Source organism: Ambystoma mexicanum, chromosome 2q, assembly GCF_040938575.1.
Source record: "Ambystoma mexicanum isolate Mex_15411 chromosome 2q, UKY_AmexF1_1, whole genome shotgun sequence".
Taxonomy (NCBI): Eukaryota; Metazoa; Chordata; class Amphibia; order Caudata; family Ambystomatidae; genus Ambystoma; species Ambystoma mexicanum.
This window is the reverse complement of record NC_090924.1, coordinates 432,409,950-432,431,741: the sequence shown is the minus strand read 5'-3', so window position 1 is coordinate 432,431,741 and position 21,792 is coordinate 432,409,950. Positions and strand designations below refer to the sequence as shown.

Sequence of the window (21,792 nt, the reverse complement as noted above, 5' to 3'; positions counted from 1 at the left end):
ACACTCAGCAAGCCTCAAAAATCGGTTTCTGGCTCAACATTCATTGTCAAATTTGTAGATTCTAGAGACAGAGAATTCTAAAACTGTCCTCCTCAAAAGGGATCCGAGAGTTTCAGGAACAGAAGGTTATTTTTTCCCCAGACTTGGCGAAGGAGAAAACTGAATGCACTCAAGACATTTTTTCTCAACCAAGGAGTTAAAGGCAGGGTGACTGCAACCTGTCTAATTGGGGATAAACTGGTAAGACAAATAGTCTCTCTTTTGTGACTCAAAGAAAACAGAAGAACTATTGAAAATGATTCCAGAAAAGGAATCGACTGATGGAAAGGAGGTTTGAGCAAGTATGAAGTTTTCAAATGGAATGTCCTATGCTCGACTGGAGGCTCAACCTAAGGACAGAATGGAAAATGACGAGGGTGGCCGAAACAAAGCCATAAAGCAATGGTTCTTTTTTTAAAAAACATATTTGTATTGTTTTCCATGTCATAAACTAACAACACTTTTATCCCACATAACTCCTCGCACTTCTTCACCCCTCACCCCCTTGAAGATTAGGGTCCCATTTCAGTTCTGCTTCGGGAAAGTTTATGTGCTGTATATGTCTGATATTCTGATGTTATGCAGGCACCATTGTTCCATATAGTCCGACTTCAAGTATTCCAAAACCGCCCCCCATTCCTTCGTGAAGGAGTCCTTCTGATCCTGAAGGTGGTGCGTAATCTTTTCCATGGTCATTTGCGACCACACCTTCTGCAGCCAGGTGAATACTAGTGGTGGGTCTTGTTTTTTCCAGTTTTGGGCAAATGTTGCCCATGCCCCGATGACTAGGCCCATGAAGCTCCTCCATTGTGCTTTGTGAAGTCTCTTGGCTTGTGGGTCCTTGAATCTGCACAGCCACACCCGCTCCCCCATTTGATCAGCCTCTGGAAAACATTTTGTTATTTCCTTTTGCACTTCCCTCCAGAAGCCCTTGACCCCCTGGCAGTCACACCATATATGCCTCCACGAGCCTGAATCAGGGCATCCCCTTCAACAGCCGTCCGACGTTTCCGGATACATTGTTTTGAGTCTCTCTGGAGTGTAGTGCCATTGAGTGATTATTTTCAACCACATTTCTCTGGTTTGGACTGCCTGGGTGAGTTTTGGGATTCCCGCCCACAGATCTGCCCATTGCTGTCTGGATATCTCTTCCCCAGCGTGCCTTCCCATCTCTTCATGCCCATCTCTTCATGTATGTCCATTTGATTTCTTCTTCTTGTGTATTAATAAAGTGATTTCTGATGTTTGTTAATCTGCTTAGAATCACATGCTGTGCATAGGTCCGACATCCAGTGGTCACTGCAGAGTATTGCATTTTGTTTTTCGTAGTCAAAAAGGGGACGTCGACAAGGCGTGTCTGTAACACTATCCCTATAGTGACGTGTGCAGTACCCACAATCCCTCACGCGTCGAGGTCCCTCAGATTGTTTTTTTCCGCCCAGCTAATGGTCGCCTTTACGCGGAGCTCCTCGAGAGACATTGCAGATTTCATCTCCTCGACCTTTGGTCGTTTTCCTATATTAATATAGAACATATCGATCCCCCCCTCAACGCTGTTGTGAAGCTGTCTCCGCCGAGCAAGATCTTCGACGGAGGGGACGAGCGGAGGAGATCCTTCGGCGTTGCCGAACACGTGGCCTGGCCTCGCAGGCCAAACACAGTAGGGAGAGTGGGGGTCGTGGGACATCTCTAATCTTTTCTGAGAATGCCTTTCCTTTTCCCCTTCCTTTCCCTTGGGGTGGTTATCACGTTTTATTGCCTCGGCTATGGAGAGGACACCCTTTAGGTTTTGCCCGCTTTGCAAGGGCAAGTTTACTTGGAAGGACAAGCATTCACGGTGTAACCGCTGCTTGCCCCTCGATCACAAGGAGGAAGGTTGCACGGCTTGTCGGCTTCTTAAGCCTAAGACTCTAAAAGACCGTAGGGTCAAAAGGTGGGCGGCCTACGCTATGTCGAAGGCCGACGCTCCACCCACCGTCGCTACCTCCGACAGTGACGAGGAACGTGATACCACGACCACCTCTACGGAAGTCGTAAACCCCTCTAGGGAGCGCACACGCGCTTCGTCGTCTGTCCCTGGCCCCGACGGGCTCGGCTCACGCCCTGCTTATGGGGATGAACACCCCGGCGACACTGACGCACACAAGACCACACATAAGCACACAACCCATGGCTCTTCTTTGCCAAGGGCAAAGAGAGCATCAGCGCCCAAGGAGACGCAGGTTTCACCGGCGGCCTCCTCGGACCGTTCGGGTTCGAAGCCCCTCTCGCAACCGCAGCCGCGACCAGCGACTGGGCTTTCGGCAAATAAGGGCGCCGCCCCCAAATCATCGACCGGAGCGCATCAGCAGAAAGCGCATTCCGCCGTAGAGCGTTCGACACCCATAACGTCGAAACCACAGCCCTCTGCTGACAAACGAGTCGCTGAGAGCTTGGCAAGGATCGTGGTAGCCGACGCCCACAAGCGTACGCCGAAAGACGCGTCGAGCGTTACGCAAAGGTCGAAAGACACGCCGAGAACACAGGGACAATCTCCTTCAGTCGAAGGGATTTCCAGCACACCTGCAGGCTTTTCGGAGGGCGACGGGACACTTTCCTCGACGTTATGGGAGAGGTCGAGCCGTTTTCAGCTACAAGACACCAATTTTCCCCCGCTAGACCGCTCAGGGGTACCCCATGAAACCATGGAGAGGCTCCATCTATGCATGGAAACAATGGAGAGGTTTATGAATGCCCAAAACCCTCCCACTCCAAAGAGAATTAGAGAAGGGCCTCAGGAGGACCCCAGGGCCAAAATTCCAAGATTAGGCAATCCCCACCAGGACACAGCCTCAGACTTCCACAGTGTGTATGACCTCCCTGGGGAAGAACATTATTTTGAGGAAGAGGTAGAGGATGAGTTTATGGACGAGGACCAGGAGGAGGGTCTGGAAGGCAGCCCAGACTTGGTAGGGGAAGGCTTTGGAGAAAATCCAGAAGAAGGACCTTCTCACCCCTGGCAATCACCATCTATATATTCTGACACTGATGGCCTGAACCTAAATCCTCCTGACATCTCACCTGGTAGAAACACGTCTCCCATTGACGATCAACCCACATTTAATGCCCTGTTGCGTAAAGCAGCAGCACACTTCGAACTGGACACTGGGGAGCTCTCCCCTGAATTAGACTTTGTAGAAAGGGCAATTAAGGAGAAACCCCCAGTTAGTCAGACAATTCCCCTCCTTGCTTCTGTGAGGAGAAGAATCATCCCTTCGCTGTCCACACCCGCACTAATCAGAGGGGTCAATCCTAGAATTGAAAAACTTTTCACTCCTTCACCCTCAGACCCGCTGTACATCAGGGGACATTCCATTCCGGATTCCCTGGTAGTAACCAACACGAAAGAGGGCAGGGGTACCACTTTCCACCAGTGAGGCACCACCTGACAAGGAGGGCAAGCGGTTATATGCCCTTGCAAAAAGAGTTACATCCTCGGCCGCCTTTTCGGCAAGAATTGCCAACAACAATTCTTTGCTCGCTAGCTATGCGGACGCGCAGTGGGCCAAACTGCGCAAAGACGCCGAAGAAGCGCCGGAACCTTTACGTACACGCCTGCTTTCAACTATTGCCGAAGGAACCCAGGTCAACCAGAGTATTGTAAAGAGCTCTCTGGATGCAGCAGAAACTGCGGGACGTTCCCTAGTTCAAGGAATAGTCCTAAAACGACACGTATGGCTGCGCAACTCAGGGTTCAAACCGGAGACACGGGCGTCTTTAATAAACAAACCTGTTGAAGACTCTAACCTCTTTGGGAAAGCGGTGGATGAGGCTTTGGAGATGGCTAAAAAAAGAGTTCGATACTATCAAAACTCTAGACCAAATCTCTAAGCCCTCTACCAGGCGCGGCTATGGCAACAAACGCTTTTTTCGTGGCCAACGCCAACAACAAAACCAGCAGCAACAGTACCATGCCACCAATTTCCAGACCAATAGTGGCCAGTACAGCCAAAGAGGACAGCGCCGGGGCAAAGGAAGAGGGCGAGGGTCCGCCCCCAGAGGTTCCCAAGCCCCTAACAACACCAAGTGACGCGAAGATTCGCGTCCCCTCCCATGCAACACCGGTCGGGGCCGGATAACATCCTTTCTTCCAGCATGGGAGGGTATAACGTCAGACCGCTGGGTACTTTCCACCGTAGCCCACGGATACTGCATCGAATTCAACAGTTCCCCAACATACAAACCCCCGAGGGGACGACGCATGTCACTGGAACATCTTGCCATCTTTCTACAAGAAGTACAACAACTGCTGGAAAAAGGAGCCATAGAGGTCGTGCCGCTAGCTCAGGTAACGGAAGGTATTTATTCAGTGTACTTCCTTGTACCCAAAAAGGATCTAACCATGCGCCCTGTATTAGATCTGCGCCCAGCGAACAAGTTCATCAAACCCCAAAAGTTTCGTATGGTGACCTTACAGGAAGTGATCCCACTGCTTTCACAGGGAGATTACATGACAACATTGGACATGAAAGATGCATACTTTTATATTTTAATGTTGCCAGCGCACAGAAAATACCTCCGGTTCATGATAGAGGGCAAACACTACCAGTTCAGAGTGCTACCCTTCGGCATAGCATCAGCACCGAGGGTATTCACGAAGGTACTGGCAGTGGCAGCGGCCCACCTGCGCAGGTTGTCCATCCCAGTTTACCCTTAGCTCGACGACTGGCTCATAACAGGGGATTCTTACGAAACATGCTTCTCCAATACCCAAAAGACGGTAGACCTTTTGTTCCAGTTGGGCTTCTCCATCAACGAAAAGAAGTCCAGCCTAGACCCCAGCCAAATCAAACAATTCCTAGGGGCTCTAATTCAAACAAAGGACGGCCTCGTCTTCCCCTCCAAAGAGAGGGTCCAAAACATGTTGTTTCAGATCCCTCAATATGTGACCGGTCGAGAGGTGACGGTACGCAAAGTAATGCGCTTGCTAGGCATGATGGCGTCGTGTATTTATTTGGTACCTCACGCACGCCTGCGCATGCGCCCAATGCAAGAGTGGCTCAACAGCCAGTGGTGTCAGGCCAGCGGACTATGGGACGACCTAGTGGTGGTCTCGCAGGCCTTAGTTCTCTCGCTACGGTGGTGGACAAAGGAAAACCTGGAAAAAGGGAAACCCTTTGCCACACCCGCGGCGGAAGCCACTCTAACCACAGACGCATCCCTCACAGGATGGGGGGCTCACCTATCCCATCAAACTGCTCACGGCGAGTGGACTCCGAACGTAGCATCCAAACACATCAATCTTCTGGAGCTACTAGCGGTGTTCAAGGCGCTAAAAGCCTTCAAGGAACACCTACAAGGCAGGACAGTGATGGTCCTTACAGACAGCACCACAGCCATGTATTACATCAACAAACAGGGGGGAACCCACTCTCCAGGACTGTCCAAACTGGCCCAAAACATATGGAAGTGGGCTCTCAAACAGAATATGTTTCTTCTGTCACAACATGTACCAGTGGAACTCAATCTGCTGGCAGACAAACTCAGCAGAGATTTCCCCCTGCCCGAAGAGTACGAATGGCGACTGCACGAAGACATCGTCTTCGACGTCTTCACGCAATGGGGGTTCCCAGAAATAGACCTGTTCGCAACCCTGGAGAACTCACAATGCCAAAGTAACGCCTCCAGGTACCCCCAGAACCAATCCAAGGGGAACGGTCTGTCGATTCAATGGTCAGGGAGATTTGTTTACGCTTTTCCCCGACTCCCCTTCTCAACAGGGTAGTGCACAAGATGCACCAGGAACAAGTAACCATGATACTGGTGGCCCCAATGTGGGCCCGACAGCCATGGTTTGCTCACTTGATGGAGATGTCTCTATCTCCCCCAGTGAAACTCCCCTGCCCGTACAACATGCTGTCACAAGACAGGGGCAGGACTCTGCATCCATGCCCCCAGAACATGAATTTAGCAGCCTGGCTCCTGAGATCATAGAATTTGGACATCTACAGCTCCCGCAGAGATGCATGGACATTCTCAGGGAAGCCAGAAAACCTAACACTCGCCACTGCTATTCTAGCAAATGGAAGAGACTTGTCATTTGGTACAGAGGAAAGGGCATCAACCCAATGGACTGCTCTCCCACACATATTATTCTATACCTGACCCACTTATTGGATTCCGGTCTAGTGTTCAATTCCATTAAAGTCCACCTAGCGGCACTTTCTGCATACACCACTTCCCAACTCAGTGTCGTGGTGGAAGATCCCTGTTATAAAGGCCTTCATGGAGGGAGTAAAGAGAATACACCCCCCGATAGCTGACCCAGCTCCCGGATGGGACCTTAACGTGGTACTTACCAAACTCATGGGCTCACCATTTGAACCCATGCACAAAGCATCTCTTAAAGACCTCACTCTTAAGACTGCTTTTCTAATAGCTATCACCTCCATCAGGAGAGTAAGTGAACTACAGGCTCTTTCTGTCCTAGACCCCTTTGTTAGTGTTCACAAAGATAAAGTGGTTCGACGAACTCACCCAAGGTTTGCTCCAAAATTCATCTCTAAATTCCACGTAAACCAGTCTATAGAACTACCAGCGTTCTTTCAAAATCCTTCCAACTTGGGAGAGAGGACTCTGCACACACTACATGTCCGCAGAGCGGTCATGTTCTACATGGAAAGAACCAGACCACTGAGGAAGACTAATCAGTTCTTCGTCTCGGTGGCAGCAGGAAGAGAAGGGGATGCAGTTTCTAAGTCCACTATTTCTAGATGGATTGTTCAATGCATCACTCTCTGCTATACTCTTGCTAAGAGAGAACTGCCCTTTAGGCCAAGAGCACATTCTACTCGAGGCACGGGGGCGTCCATAGCATTCATTGCAAATGTTCCCCTTGAGTCCATCTGCAAAGCGGCTACCTGGAGTTCTGTGCACACCTTTACAAAACACTACTGTCTAGATGCACACTCTAGATCTGACTCCCAGGTGGGACAGGCAGTATTAAGACATCTTTTCTCTACTGTTCCTTCTCATAACCCACCACCAACTCCGGGTACTGCTCGCTAGTCTATGCACAGCATGTGATTCTAAGCAGATTAACAAACATCAGAAGACAATGCATTACTTACCGTAAAAGCATTTCTGATGGTTGTATCTGCTTAGATTCACATGCGCCCACCCTTCCTCCCCGCTTGGATGGAAGGAACATAGACATCTTTCTATAATTCTCTCTTTTCTGTACTCACTCACGTATAGAAGGCTCCCTCAGGGCAGAAAAATACAAACAGAGGGACCTCGACGCGTGAGGGATTGTGGGTACTACACACGTCACTATAGGGATAGTGTTACAGACACGCCTTGTCGACGTCCCCTTTTCGACTACGAAAAACAAAATGCAATACTCCGCAGTGACCACTGGATGTCGGACCTATGCACAGCATGTGAATCTAAGCAGATACAACCATCAGAAATGCTTTTACGGTAAGTAATGCATTGTCATAATGTTGACACCAGTTTCTTATCACCTGGATTGGTTATTAGGAATTTTTCGAAATGATGTTAGGTCTCTGGTGGCACCCTGTAAGACCTCTGGTGTGGTAAGCCAGTGTTTGAGTTGCTCATATTTATACCTATCCGCTTCTGTGAGGTTCCACATTTTTTTACATTCCGCAAATGTTCTTATTTCATTGTCTTGGATCATTTCCCCGATTTTCCTGCACCCTGCGGCTTCCCATTTTTCGAAGGCCCCCGATTCTTGACCTGGTGGAAATTATGGATTTCGGCATATAGTTGTGAAGGGGACCAGTGGGGTGGTCATTATTCCCCTCTTGGTTTGTTCGTCCCAGGCATCCAAGGTGATTTTCATGACCTCGCTAATGGGAAGATTCGAGTGTCTATTTTGTTTGTACTTCCACAGTAGGTCCTCGAGGGGGATCCTGGCAACCGCCCTATCTTGTCACCCAAGTTGTTTGTTGGTCATCCCCCAGCCATTCTTTCAGGACCCAGAGTTGTGCTGCTTGATAGTATCTCCTGAAGTGTGGGAGTGCCAAACCCCTTACCTGGTTGGTGCCGTGAGGATGGCTCTGGCAACCCTTGGGGGTTTCCCGTTCCACACGTAGGTCAAGATGGCCTTTGACAGTGCTTTAAAGAAGGAGTTTGGGACCGTTACTGGGAGGGCATGGAAGTAGTATAGCACCCGGGGGAGTATGTTCATTTTCACAGATTGAATTCTGCCCCACATGAGACCCTTAGCGGATTCTATCTATCTAGGTCCTTCTTCACTCTTGCCAAAAGCTGTGGGTAGTTACTCTTATATAACCTATCCACCTTATGTGTGAGTGTCACCCCTAAGTACTTGATACCCTCCTCTGCTGTTTTTAGACCTAGCTGACCCGCCTCTTTTACCAGTGTCCCCTTGTCCCCCGCTAGAAACAGTATCTCTGATTTGTTCCTGTTTATTTTTAATCCAGAGGACTCCCCGAATACCTCCAGTTCTTTTAAGGTTTGTGGTAGAGATTTTACAGGGTCCTCCAGGGCCAGAAGCATATTGTCTTGGTATGCTATGACTTTGTGTTATCTGCCCACCATCTCGATCCTCCTTAACCCTGCAGATTCCCTGAGTTTAATTAGAAGGGGTTCCAGGAATATGGCATATAGGAGAGGGGAGAGGGGGCATCCCTGTTTGGCTCCTCTTGATATCTCCACCCTGGCTGCGACTTCCCCATTTATTGCTATTCTAATGGGTGGGGAATTGTAGTTGGCTTTGACCATGTTTATGAATTGGTCTCCAAATCCCATGTGTTGCAGTGTTTTAAAGAGAATGGACCACTCTACCCGGTCAAAAGCCCTTTCAGTGTCTAGTGAGAGCAGAATTGCTTGTGTGTGGGTAATGCCTATTTTTTCTACCAGATGTATTATTATTCTTAAATTGTCATGTGTTTGCCTGCTGGGTATGAAGCCAGATTGGTCTGTGTTTATTAGGATCGGGAGAAGGGGTGATAATCTGGTGGCCAGTACCTTGGTATAGATCTTAGCATCCAAATTTATCAGGGCAATAGGGCGATATGAGCCGGGGAGGGGTCTTTTACCTGATTTATGAAACACTAGGACCTTTGCCTCCTTCATGGAAGGAGTTACATTTCCGTTGTCCTTGTATGTGTTCAGTAGCCTTGTCAGAACTGGAATGAGTATGTCCGCATATTTTTTGTAGAAGGGGGGCCTTAAAGCCATCTGGGCCTGGTGCCTTAGAATTAGAGAGGTTTGCTATTGCCCTCCGGACTTCTTCTGTGATCCGAGATTCCAGCGCCACTTTGTCCTCCTCTGATATTGTTGGAATGGGGAGAGATTGTAGGAATCTGTCTTGTTTCTCTTCATCCGGGTGCTCTGTCGCATAGAGCTCTTGTTAGAAAGCCTTAAAGGCCTTCCCTATGTCCTTAGTGCGTGTTTTTGTCTTTCCATGTGCATCTTTGACGTTCAAAATTGTCATTGAATTTTGTTTTTCTCTGAGTTGTCTTGCTAGGTATTTGTCCGCCTTGTTGGCCTTGATATAGTATCTTTGTTTTAGATAGAGGAGGGATCTCTCTGCCTTTTTTATTGCGGAGCATATCAAGTTGACCTTGCACATGTTTCAATGCCTTTTTGAGGCTTCTAGTGGGATGGACTACCAGCTCCCCTTGGATGTCTGTTGTTTTCTTTTCCAGTGTTCATTCCCATTCATACTTCTGCTTGTCCTTGGTGGCCTTTAACGCTATCAAATGTCCCCGGGTCACTGCCTTGAAGGCTTACCATACGGTCCCTAGCGGTATCTCCCCAGTGTCATTCATTTCGAAAAATGATTTGATTGTGTCCCCGACTGCTTCTCCCATCACCTGGTCCGTAAGAATATCATATGGCAACCGCCACCTCCAGAGGCCTCTTCCCCTTTCGGGGGTTTAAATGTCCAACCACAGCAGGGCATGGTCTGATAAGGCTATAGAGCCCATTTCTATTCCTTGTATTTTCCCAATCAGTCCCACTGACACCCAGAAGTAATCTATTCTCGACATCGTGTTATGCACATGCGAGTAATACGTAAAACCACTTGCTTGACCCTTCAGGTCCCTCCAGGCATCGCGCAATGCCAACTGCTCCATCTTTTGTTTAAGCTGTTTGGAATGGGCCCCCTGACCTTGAGTTCCTCCCGCACTCTTATCCAACCTTGGTTGCCAGGCCATGTTCAGGTCTCCTCTCAATATTACCTCTCCTTTCGCAAACCCCTCAAGTTTTCCCAGGGTTTCTCGGAGGACTCCGTCCTGCCCAGAGTTTGGTGCATATATTGCCGCTAGGGTAAGCCGGAGACCCTCTATTGAGACATTTGCAAATGCGTATCTCCCTTCCCTGTCTACCTGTTTATCTATGGGAGTTGCCACCAATCCCCCTTTTACCGCTATCATCACTCCCACTCTTTTTTCCCTGGCATTTGCTTGCGCCTAGACCGTGTACCCTCTGAGGTTTACTTTCTTTCTATCCTGGGCCTTTATATGTGTCTCCTGGAGGAACAAAATGTCCGCCTTCTCCCTCCTTAGCTGAGCCTCCACTTTTTTCCTCTTCGCCAGCGAATTCAACCCTCTCACATTTAGTGAAAATATTCTGAACGTCCCCATCTCGTTTAGTATATCGCAGCTGCTGTCTTTCCCGCTTGTTGCAATCCCATCTCTCCTCTGGAGTCCCCCCCTCCCCGTTTCCCCCCCAACCTCCCCAACAACCCCCAAACAGTTAACATTAACTCAACTTTGATCCCGAGGAGGCCCCAGGCACCTAAGGTTGCTAGGGCGTTGCGCCTATAGCTCTTTGCCCTCACTTGACTCGGGATGAACTTTGCGGGGGGTCCTAAACCCTGCTTCATCCACAGACCTGGATAGTGTCCCTTCCAGGTCGCCCGCCTGGCTGCGGAATGTCTGGTATTCCGAGGTTTATCAGCCTTTTCTACTCCCGCATTCTCCAAACTGGAGTTGAACTGACGATTTTTGTCTGGGTTTTTCTTCTACTACCCTGCGGGTTGCCCTGTGAACCCTCTCCCGTTTTGTTTCTTTTTTTGCCGCACAATTTCCCATCCTCTCGGCCTTTTATGTGGTTCCCCCTTGGTCCTGACGCCACTCGGGTCTGCCTCCTCCGTTTGCAGGTCCATTATATGAAGTCCTTCCTCATTTGTGGTCACTCTTCTCTGTTTGCCTTCCCACTCGAACAGAAGACCAAATGGGAATGTCCACTTGTATCTTATCTCTTTCGCCACCAGCTCCCTCACCAGTGGGGCCATCTCCCTCCTTTTTAAGAGTGTCGCCGGAGCCAGATCTTGGTATAAGTGTATTTCCACCCCATTCATCCTTATGTGGTCTAATTGCCTCGCTCTTCTTAGGATCTGCTCCTTCTGTGGATATGATGAGAGGGCCGCCGATACATCCCTTGGTCTTTCCCCTGGGGCGCCTGTTCTTTTCGGGCCCATCCTGTGTACTCTGTCGATCCTGATGCTCTCCGCTTCTTGCACCTCTATTATATCTCTGAATACTTCTTAAACCGCACTCTTGAGGTCTTTATCTGACACTGACTCGGGCATATACTTTATGCAGATATTGGATCTACGGGAGCGGTTTTCCAAGTCTTCACACTGAATTTCTAGATTATGGGTTAACCGAACCAAGTGTTCCTGCGTTTCACTGTGGGTTCATCTTCAACATTTTGCACTATTCTCTGAATGGTGTCTGTCCTTTCCTCCAGATTGGCAACATCTATTTTCAACTCTTGGACTGCCTGCTTCATTTCGTTCCTCATTGAAGTAAATTTGTCCTGCACTGTGGACATGAACTTGTCCTGCAGCTCCACGAACCAGGCATGCATGTCATCTTTTGTCGGGGGAAGAGAGCACTGGTTTGGGGGAGTGGACTCCGTTGTGGATTCCTCAACAGATCTGTCCCTTGAGGTTGCCGTAACCTCTGACGACCACATATGGAGCAGGTTTGAGTCCTGTCTGGCAGGTTGCGTTGCGGCTTGAGATGCGCCCCCTTCCCCGTCGCCCTGGACATTGTCCCCCAGTTATGGGAGTCCTGAATTGTCTCTGGATGTCTCTGAGGGCCTGTGGTGGGGCACCGGCGGTGTCTCCTCGAGGTATCTCGAGGTATAGGCTTGTGTTTTTACCTTCCACAGATTGCGTATGGTAGTGGCCACTGGGCCGCTAGCCGTGGAGCTGCTTTAATGTGGGGAGAGTATCGTGTCTCTCCCGTTCACTCTTTGGCTGTGCTGCATGCCCGTTGTTGAGATGGGGTCCGGTTCCACCCTCCCAAGGAGCCGGGCCCCCCCCCTCCATGCTTTGTTGTATTGCTGTTGATGAGGGGGTGTTGGGGGGGGGGGGGGGCTGCCGCGCCTCAGTCCAGGGAGAGGTGCCCTGTTAATGTGCGCCCGTCCGGGCCTTTGTGAAGTGGATAGAGGAGGGGAGCCTTTGCTAGCGTGCTCAGCTGAGGCTGCGGGTGCTTTCCTCCGCGACTGATGCCTCCTCTTCTCGCCGGTCTCCTAAGTGCACGGAGGCCCTGTGTGCTGAGTTGTAGCCTGCCTGTATCTGCTCCGGTGGGATCTTCTATCCGTCCTGCGAGTGCTGAAGTCCCCTGTGTGGGAGACCCCATGGGGATCCGTTTGGGTCCGCCTGGCCACCTGCCCCACTCTGCTTGTACGTGTGCTGGGTTCTGTTTCAGAGCCCCTTATGAGGGGGGGAAGAGCCTCTCGCGCCCAACCTCAGCGGTGCGTACTCGTCCTCTCTGCTCCCTGGGATGTGTTACCAATGTGGCGCGTTGAGCCCCCGGGCGTCGGGGTGTTTTTTACTTCTCCCGTGGGAGAAAGTCAAATGGCCCTGCGCACGCCCCCCTGGCCCACTGAGCGGTACTCCGGTTTTTCTCCACGCGGCCTCTCCTGGGTATCTGCTGTGTTCTCCCTAGATGGGGGAGGGGCCCTCTGTTCTCTTGGCAGCAGTGTCTAACCCGGGGGGGGGGGTCTTGCTGAGGGATTTCACGTTGCTCCTGTGCCTGCAGCTTCTCGGAGGCAACAGCTGATTTTCCGGTGCTGCAACGCTTGGATTTCACTATTGATGGTGCTTTATTGTTGGCGGCCCGGCGGGAGCGCGGTTAAGGTTTCCTGTGGTGGGAAAAAGTGATGTACAGTCAGGATTGGATCGGTCGCAGTGTGATTGCCTATGAGTAGACTATGTTCAAGGGTAGGACATATGATTTCTGGAGGTGGTGCAGCCCCTTTGCTTGTGTATGAATTATGCATTATTTTAAAGTAGCGTTTAGAATTTGCACCTAGTTTGTTTATGTTTAGTGTTTGAGCAGTGTGGATAGAATAGCGTCAAATACTTTATTTAAAATATCTTGCTGAATTTTGTTTAGTTTGTTTTGAACGTTTTGTAAGAGAAAATATATTTTCTAATTTTATTACATTAAGAATGGGCTGCTGTATTGTGTGTGTTGGTGTCCATAATCTATTGAAATATCAAAAATCAACTGGATATATGGCTATACACTGGTTACAAACCGTTCTATCGTACACACTTTCTTTTTCTGCCCCTGTTTCTCTGTCTTCTCTCTCTCACGCTCTGTCTATTTCTGCATGGGTGAGAGTCATGTTTTCATGTGTGCACTTACTAGAGCTACTCCAGCATTGTTGACAGCTGCACAACTAGAGAAAAAATGATATCTTGAAAGGGTATTGAAGGTGGGTAGGCTGCATTTGCGATATTCATTTTCAATGATCACTTCCATTATATATTTTAGTCCAAAGAAGGTTACCCTTTCTTACTGAGCAAATCCCATTCTCAGCACCTAAAATAATAAATAAAATGTCTAAGATGTTAAAGATAGAAAGTCTGCTAGCCTTCTATTGTGCTCTTTTTAAATGCCCCCATAAAAAAAGGGAATAGGGACCAGCTGTCACGACCCTTGACCCAAAACCCAAAACCCCATGCAGGTACGGCCAGGACTCTGGGCTCAATTGGGGCCTCAGGGGCCTTGCACTATCTTCCTGGACTCTCCTGGAGTCAGTCCTGGCACCCTTGGCACCAGGCTCATGTTCAGAATAGGAAACCTCCTTGAAGGGACTACTTTTTCTGTGGGGCCTGCAGCCAACATGGAGGCACCCACACAGTCTAGTTTCTAGAAACAGACTGTGCGGTGCAGTGTTTTGGGGTGTGGTAGCCGGGACTACTTTACCTGGACTACTTTACAGAGGGCTATATAAACCACACCCAAGTTACAGAACGTGCTTCGCGTTATTCTGCAGCCAGCAGCGTAACGCTCATCGTGTCCAGTGACCTGATACCGGCGATCCTTGAACAACAGACATGCAGAGGAGACAAAGAACATCATTATTATTCTCCACTTACCCGCAAATTCCATCCCGCCTCTGTCTGTCGTTCGTCCATCCTTCTGCTGCTCGCGGTCATCCATCCAGTCATCAGCAGCTTCGGGACACCACGAATGCACCGGAACGAAGCAACCTGGGGGGTGAGAGAGAGAAAGACAACGTTAAAACAAGTCCTTTACGACATTAGCTGCAGTCATCACGAGAACCTCACCTGGTTGGGCATTTCTCGTCCGGCACCGTTCTGGAACACCTCACACACCAGAAAAGACCACTGCGACCTGAAAGGGAAGAAAGAGTACAGGTTAGCAAGTAAAAGACAAAACAGTGCCGCACTTCGCGGATTACCTACCAAAACTGTAGTACGCTCTTGCGTCCTCCATTCTGGCAAGAGCCCGATCCAAGCTGTGCACCCCCGAACCTCCGCTCACCTAGGGGGTAATAAAAAAGACATTAATCACAAGAAAGAAAGGCAAGGTCATATAAAGACTGCTGCACTCAGACTTACCTACCTTAAAAGACACTTGAATGGGCTCGCACCAGTGAAGTTAACTTGGTCGCTCGAGCCCACAGAAGACTACCGCCCCTGCAAAGAAGGCAGGACGGAGAGCACGCCAGACATCACAACAAGGCCCGACTTCCATCGACGGCACCAGATCGGGAAGGGGTCCAGGGCGAATCCAGCAACCAGGGATGAGTGGCGTCCCCGTGGATACCAGGTGAGCGTAACATCAGCCTGTTTTGCATCAAATTCAAGAGAATTTCGGGATCATAAGAATGACCACGGGTCTTTCTATTTGACAACAATGTCTGTGATGAGTTGAGTGTTTGAATCACTAAGTACAAAATGCGCATGGAGCAAATTTTCCACAACACTCCCCTAACCTTAAATTGTTTGTAACCTTGAAGCATATATAACGATTGTTGGGGAGAATTTTCAGAAATGTGCTAATTCGCTTATACCTTAGAGACCCTTAGCTCTTTTGCTGGACTTTAGGACTTTTAATTTTTATCCTCGAGAGAGTGAGACCTTTTTCCCCACTCTCTCATGTATTTTTCTGTGATTTGCGTTTCTTTTGGTTTTGGAGTCTGACAAACTCCATAGGCATCATCTTTTTACATTGTGACACGCAGCACCCTCAGTGTGGTGCCACAGAGAAGTCCTTTGGATTTCTGCTAAAGGTTTAAATACCTTCTCTTGAATAACTACTGTTTCCAAGAGCAGTGAAGTGAAATTGACTTTACTTACATTTGTAACTTTATAGACCCGGCACACACTATCCTACAATACAGTGCTGGAGGGGTTAATTAGTATCCCATTTGTCTATCTTCTCATGTAACCTTATTATGTTACCCTATCTACAATTAATGGCTGGTGGCAGTGGTTTACTTTTTCCTAACATTGTGTGTTTTTACTGCGGGCTGCGTTCTCGTTTACGCAGCTGCAGTATTGCACCCATGGGTGCCCATTTTGTCAAAAAAGGCCCTGGTCGTCTTGTTGGAAAGGGCCTTCTTGAGATTTACTCTGCGTGCCAAACCAGCTTTAGCCCCTTGGTTCGTTTTGTCTTTGGAGGGAATCACTGGTGAAGCCCACCTCTGGCTCCAGCGTGTCTGGCAGAGCAGGAAGCGAGGGAGGTTCATAAAACTCCCTGTGCGTAGTCTCCTTGGTTAAAGGAATGCACCCAAAGGTGATTGGCTGGCTGGCTGTACTTGGAGGACAGCCTTCCTGCTGTGTGAGTAACAGCTAGGCTGCGAATGAATGGGAGAGAATTACATAAAAGATTACGTCTTTTGCAAGGAAGGCCGAGTCGACCACTGGACAAAGGAACCGAAAAAAGAAACTGGAAGAGAAGCTTGCTGCACCTCCTGGACCGTTAGTTTGCCTAGTGAAGCCCTGCTGCAGTGCTGAAGCTCCAATTTTGACATCGACTAGAGAAGCCCGGAAAGGACGACTTCTCCTCTGGGGTTGGTGAGACTAATGGACCCCAAGACGACTCGACTGAAACCCCTCTCTCTGCTTGCTGTACTTCCATTGCTGCTGCAGGAACCGAGTGCCAGCGGATAGGAACCCAGAATCAAGTGAATCATTTTTAAGCAGGACCCGAGCTCCAGGAAGATCTTCCAGACTCCCTCGTAGCAGGACTAACCAAGCCTGAGCCACCTCAACAGAGTGCTGGACCCCAGAAGCGAGGAAAGTCCACAAGGTGTCCGTGAACCGCAGTGGTGGTATTTGCAAGAAGCTGAAACCGCGAAGTGCCGCTGATCTGAAGCGTGCAAATTGCTGCCACCGACCTTCAAACCATAGTGCAGGAGTCCCCAGATGTCCTCCCTCTTGTCCCTGCGACTGAGGCCCAGGAACAACAGGATCTACAACAGGAACAGAAGCCAGCTGGAACCATCAGCCTACCATAGCATTATGCTGCATGCTCTTTAAATGCTCTAGTAAATTCACTAGCAATACCGCTGCATCACACTTGACGGAATTTATTTGTCGAAACTGATTAAAGCCTATGTATTAGTCTTTGCTGGTCTCGCATTCCAGCACGCCACTGTATACGTGTTTACTGGATAAGCTTGCATAGATTACCCATATGTGCTGAGAGTTATCATGTAAATTGTCCATTGAGCCTCTTTGTACTTCAGAGTGGCGCCTATATTGAACCAGCCTAAACCAGTCAATTGTATTTGTGTATGAGGCTACTGGACCAGCTTACAACTTATGTTTACTAAGCCTGTCATATTGCCCGATCTCCTCACCAAAGTCTAATACACAATTAGAGTAACTGGTGACATTAACTTCACTATCGTACTGTGTCGCAGATCTTAGTCATTATGTGCACTACTTTTCCAAACTTACTTTCACTAGGTACCCTACTCAACCTACTGTTATTAACGATGCACTCCACCCATCCTACCTCCACACCATCTCCCATCTGCACTCCAAACACAGCCTTGACGATCACAGCTACTACACCCACTCCCATCATCTTGACACCTAAACTACCATTATATAAGCCTAGTATACACCAGGGACTCTCTAACCAACAGATCCCGTGTAACATTGCTGATAGAAATGCTAGACTGCGTGCACGACTACCAAAACTGTTTGAAACACCGGCTATACATACAGCCAGCCTAGTCCACCAAAGAATAAGTTCACCCCACAAATTAACAACAAAGACAAAAAAGACTCCTGCTAATTCCATAGTCCGGACTAATTCAAAAAGACCTAAACTTCACACTGCCATCCTTGCAAATGGAGATACTTCTAGCACCAATCCACTGCATGCACTTGAAACCCCTATACCTGACCTCAAAAGGGCACTAATAAATGCAAGATCACTAGCCGCACATGCGACTGAGATAGCTGATATTATCCTGGCAGAAAACTATGACGTCCTGACCATCACGGAATCCTGGCTGCGTGATGCAGCAGGCCCCGCCCTTTCCCTCGCAGTCCCTGATGATTACACTATCCTGAGAGCGGATAGATGTGACTCACGAGGAGGAGGCATAGCGATGCTTGCCAAAACTAACCTCTCCATGAGATTAGCCCCTTCGCCCAATATGAAATCCTGCAAATTCCTATCAGTTAAAATACCCACCGCTAACTCCCAAACTTTGAATATTCATCTCATCTATAGACCGCCTGGCCCGATTGGTACCTTCATCGAACATATCTCCACTATCCTGTCGGACAACCTAAAAAAACACCTCTCAAACCCTATTGTTGGGAGACTTCAAACTGGGATTTAACGACATTAAAGATCCACAGGCCACCTCCATAGCCAATATTCTGACAGAACTTGGCTTCACCCAGAAAGTTAACTTGCCTACCCACGACAAAGGGCGAATTTTCTATTGGATTGCAGATTACAACTGTAACGCATTAATCACTACCATCGCCCCACAAATCTGGATCGACCATTACCTTCTGACATTCACATTGGCAGCAAAAAGGCCTATCGCCCAGTCAATACCTCTTGCCCCCCTGACACTAACTAGAAACAAAAAAAATATTACATTAGATAAACTACTTCCCTGCATCCTACCTAAGCTCAATTCCCTACCCGACGATATGGACCCGAACCTACTAGTTGATGAATATAACAAAACCATGACCACAGCCCTTGACGATATTGCCCCACTTAAACTAAGGAAGAGTAAACCTAAAAGTCACCTTAACACACTGTTCACCCCCCACTTAAAAACTTTAAGGTTAGATAAAAGAAAATATGAAACTGCTTGGAGACTGCTACCATCTGCAGAAAATAAAACAAACCTAATTAACATCTCATCCCAATATAAGGACATTCTTTTGGCAAAACAGGAGACCTATAATAATAGAATCTCACAAGCTAACTCTAGCATGAAAGAACTTTTCACAATACTAAAAGAATTAGAAACACCTATCCTAGCACAAGAAAATTGCACTAAAGATAAAACATGGTGCACTGACATTCCGCACGCCCTAACCAACAAAGTATTCAACCTTCAAAATAAGATTTGCTTAAAAGAAAGCTTTACTAACACCTTTGACAGTGCCCAATAAAATTCCACAGCCACCCTGTAAACAAGAGTTTCGCTTCAGTTTTTCTAAAGTCTCTTTTATAGAGGTGGAGAGGGTCATACTTGCACTCAAACCGTCCAACTGCAAGGGCGACCAATGCCCAGCACAACTAATCGAGGACGCTGCCAGAGACCTAGTACCTTTTATCTCTAAACTTATCAACGCATCATTTGCATCAGGTACAGTCCCTAGTAACCTGAAAGAATCTTGGGTACTCCCTCTCCGCAAGAAGCAATCCCTAGACCCGACCATATCAACAAATTACAGGCCTATAACCACTGTGCCTTTCCTTCTAAAAATCTTAGATAAGGTAGCATACATCCAAATTCAGAACTTCGTGGAATCTAACCTTCTATTAGGAGCCCGCCAATCCAGCTTCCGGCCTCAACATGGCCCGGAAACAGCACTAATTGACTTTAAGGACCAAATAGATGAACTTGGAGACAATGGAAAACCAGCACTACTCCTCCTCCTCGACCTCTCGGCTGCATTCGACCTAGTAGACCACAAGGTTTTATGTAGCCACTTGGACTCAGCAGCCCATTTCTCCAAGGGGCTATAGTATGTATACAGTCCTTCCTTAGCAATAGGATTGAGGGTCTTCTCCCCTTTTGCAGCAGCGGACCCTATCCCCGTCACCTGCAGTGTGCCCCAAGCATCATGTGTCTCTCCAACCCTTTATAATGTATTCGCCAAGCCCCTTTTTGATGATCTGGACCATCTGGGTATCGCCTACACAAACTATGCAGATGATACTCAGATCCTCCTACCACTTACTGGAGATTATGGAAAGGACTCGGCCTCAGTGAATGGAACCTACAGTATCGTTCAGGCATGGATGGCCACCCATGGACTCTGCCTGAACGATGATAAAACAGAGCTCATCATCCTTGGTAGTACTGTCCACTTGACCAAATTAAGCCCAGACTATTCATCCTTTACTATTGATGGAAACCCCATGAAAGTGGCCAAAGAGGTGATTGACCAAATTAAGCCCAGACTATTCATCCCTTACTATTGATGGAAACCCCATCAAAGTGGCCAAAGAGGTGAAAACTCTAGGTTTCTACTTCAATGCCACCTTAACATTTACTAAAGAGGTAAACTCCCTGGCATCCTCCACTGCATATACTTGCAAACTAATCAGAGCTGGCAAACAATTTCTTTCCTCCAACAGCTGCCTAATTCTCGCCAGTGTTCTCATACTGTCCAAATTGGACTATTGTAACGCCCTCTACATTGACGCGAACAAAAACATCATTAATAAAATACAGGTACTCCAGAACAAGGCCCTGAGGGCTGCACTAAGCATAACAAGGAAAGAACACAACTCCGCTACTAGGAGACAACATAAATGGTTATCCACTCATGATAAAATTTGCCTAAAAACGGCATCTCGTATCCACAAATGTCTAAATAATAAAGCACCTCGTTTTTTGACAGAAGGGATTACTAGTAAAACATCTAATAGACCCACAAGATCAGCCATCTCTGTCCCCTTGTACCACGATTTAGACTATCCACTATCGGGGGCTCCAGTTTCCCAGTTAAGTCAGCACAACTGTGGAACTCCCTGCCACCCCCATTGAGAGTGTACCAAACGTTTACCAAATTTAGACAGAATTTAACCATCTGGCTCAAAGAGAATGACAAGTAACTGCTCCTGCCCAGTGACCCATTCGCCAACAATTTTATTCCCTAATGACATTAACTTGTACTCGACATCTCTCTGAGTTACCTTGGCCATTTGCATGCATTGTCCTCCGCCTGTATATTTGTACCTTAGACACTTCACATTCTACCTGTACTTTCTTGATGCTTGTACATCTTTACATTTGTATATTCTGTATCTTTGTTATGTACTTATTTTCATATGTAACCAATTTTGAACATATTCTTACCTTCTGCGCCCTGTTACCCTAGGGTGCCTGTATATTGCTGCATATGTATATTCTGTATATGTGTTATGTACTTATTCTTACATGTAACCAAGCTGAACATATTCTTAATTTTTGCGCCCTGATACCGTTGGGTATCAGGGCGCAAAATAACTACAAATAAACAAATAAACAGACCTAAGGTACTGTGAACTAAGGGGTACTTACCTTGTGTGCGTAGCTTGCTTGCTCTCAGTTGAGATTTGCAGTGGCTGCCCTTTGCAGAGTTGCTTGCTGCTTTGCCCTTCACAAGCATCCCAGCTTGTGGACCAACAGTGATTTCTTTTAAGCAAAACTCTCTTAAACATTGGCCAATCTTTTAACTATCTCCAAGAAGTTCCTCAGCTCCCCTAGACTTTGCTCAATTGACATTGGCTGTCCTGGCTCCCTAAAGCCTCTTCTTACCCTCTGACTCTGTGTTTAACTATCCCTCAAAAAAGGCATACATACCTTACTTGTATAGCTCGGAAAGGGTTAACCTGCATTGCATTGGGTGATTCTAAATTGCTTACCTGTTTGAAAAACTTGTTAACCATTGTTTCCTCTCCTAACGTTTTCCTTTTTGCCACAACTTCAGTATTACCTTTTAAGTGTGAAAAGTGATATATTAATGTACACAGTGTCCGAGCAATTTATGTCACCTGAGGGTGTAGGAAGGGTCTGTGTGCCATCCCAAAAGGGTATCTACTTACTGAACTGAAGGAGTGTATTGTTGAAGTATATTTGAGTGTTACATATTGCTCCCATCTAAAGAAGGCTTATTTCAAAACTGACTGTTAAATTAATAAATAATTATTTTAATCAATAAACCTTGAATATAAGTATTATTTGAATACCTGTCACTGTGAAACTTCATGTTGCAATCCTACAATCCTACAGCTCACA

The 21,792-nt window shown here is 47.7% G+C and overlaps 1 protein-coding gene across 1 annotated transcript in view; it reads left to right on the top strand.

The window, feature by feature from the left end:
- The window catches only part of HDAC6 (histone deacetylase 6), a 1,945,770-nt gene that overhangs the window by 500,844 nt on the left and 1,423,134 nt on the right, over positions 1-21,792 (top strand). The window lies entirely within an intron of this gene.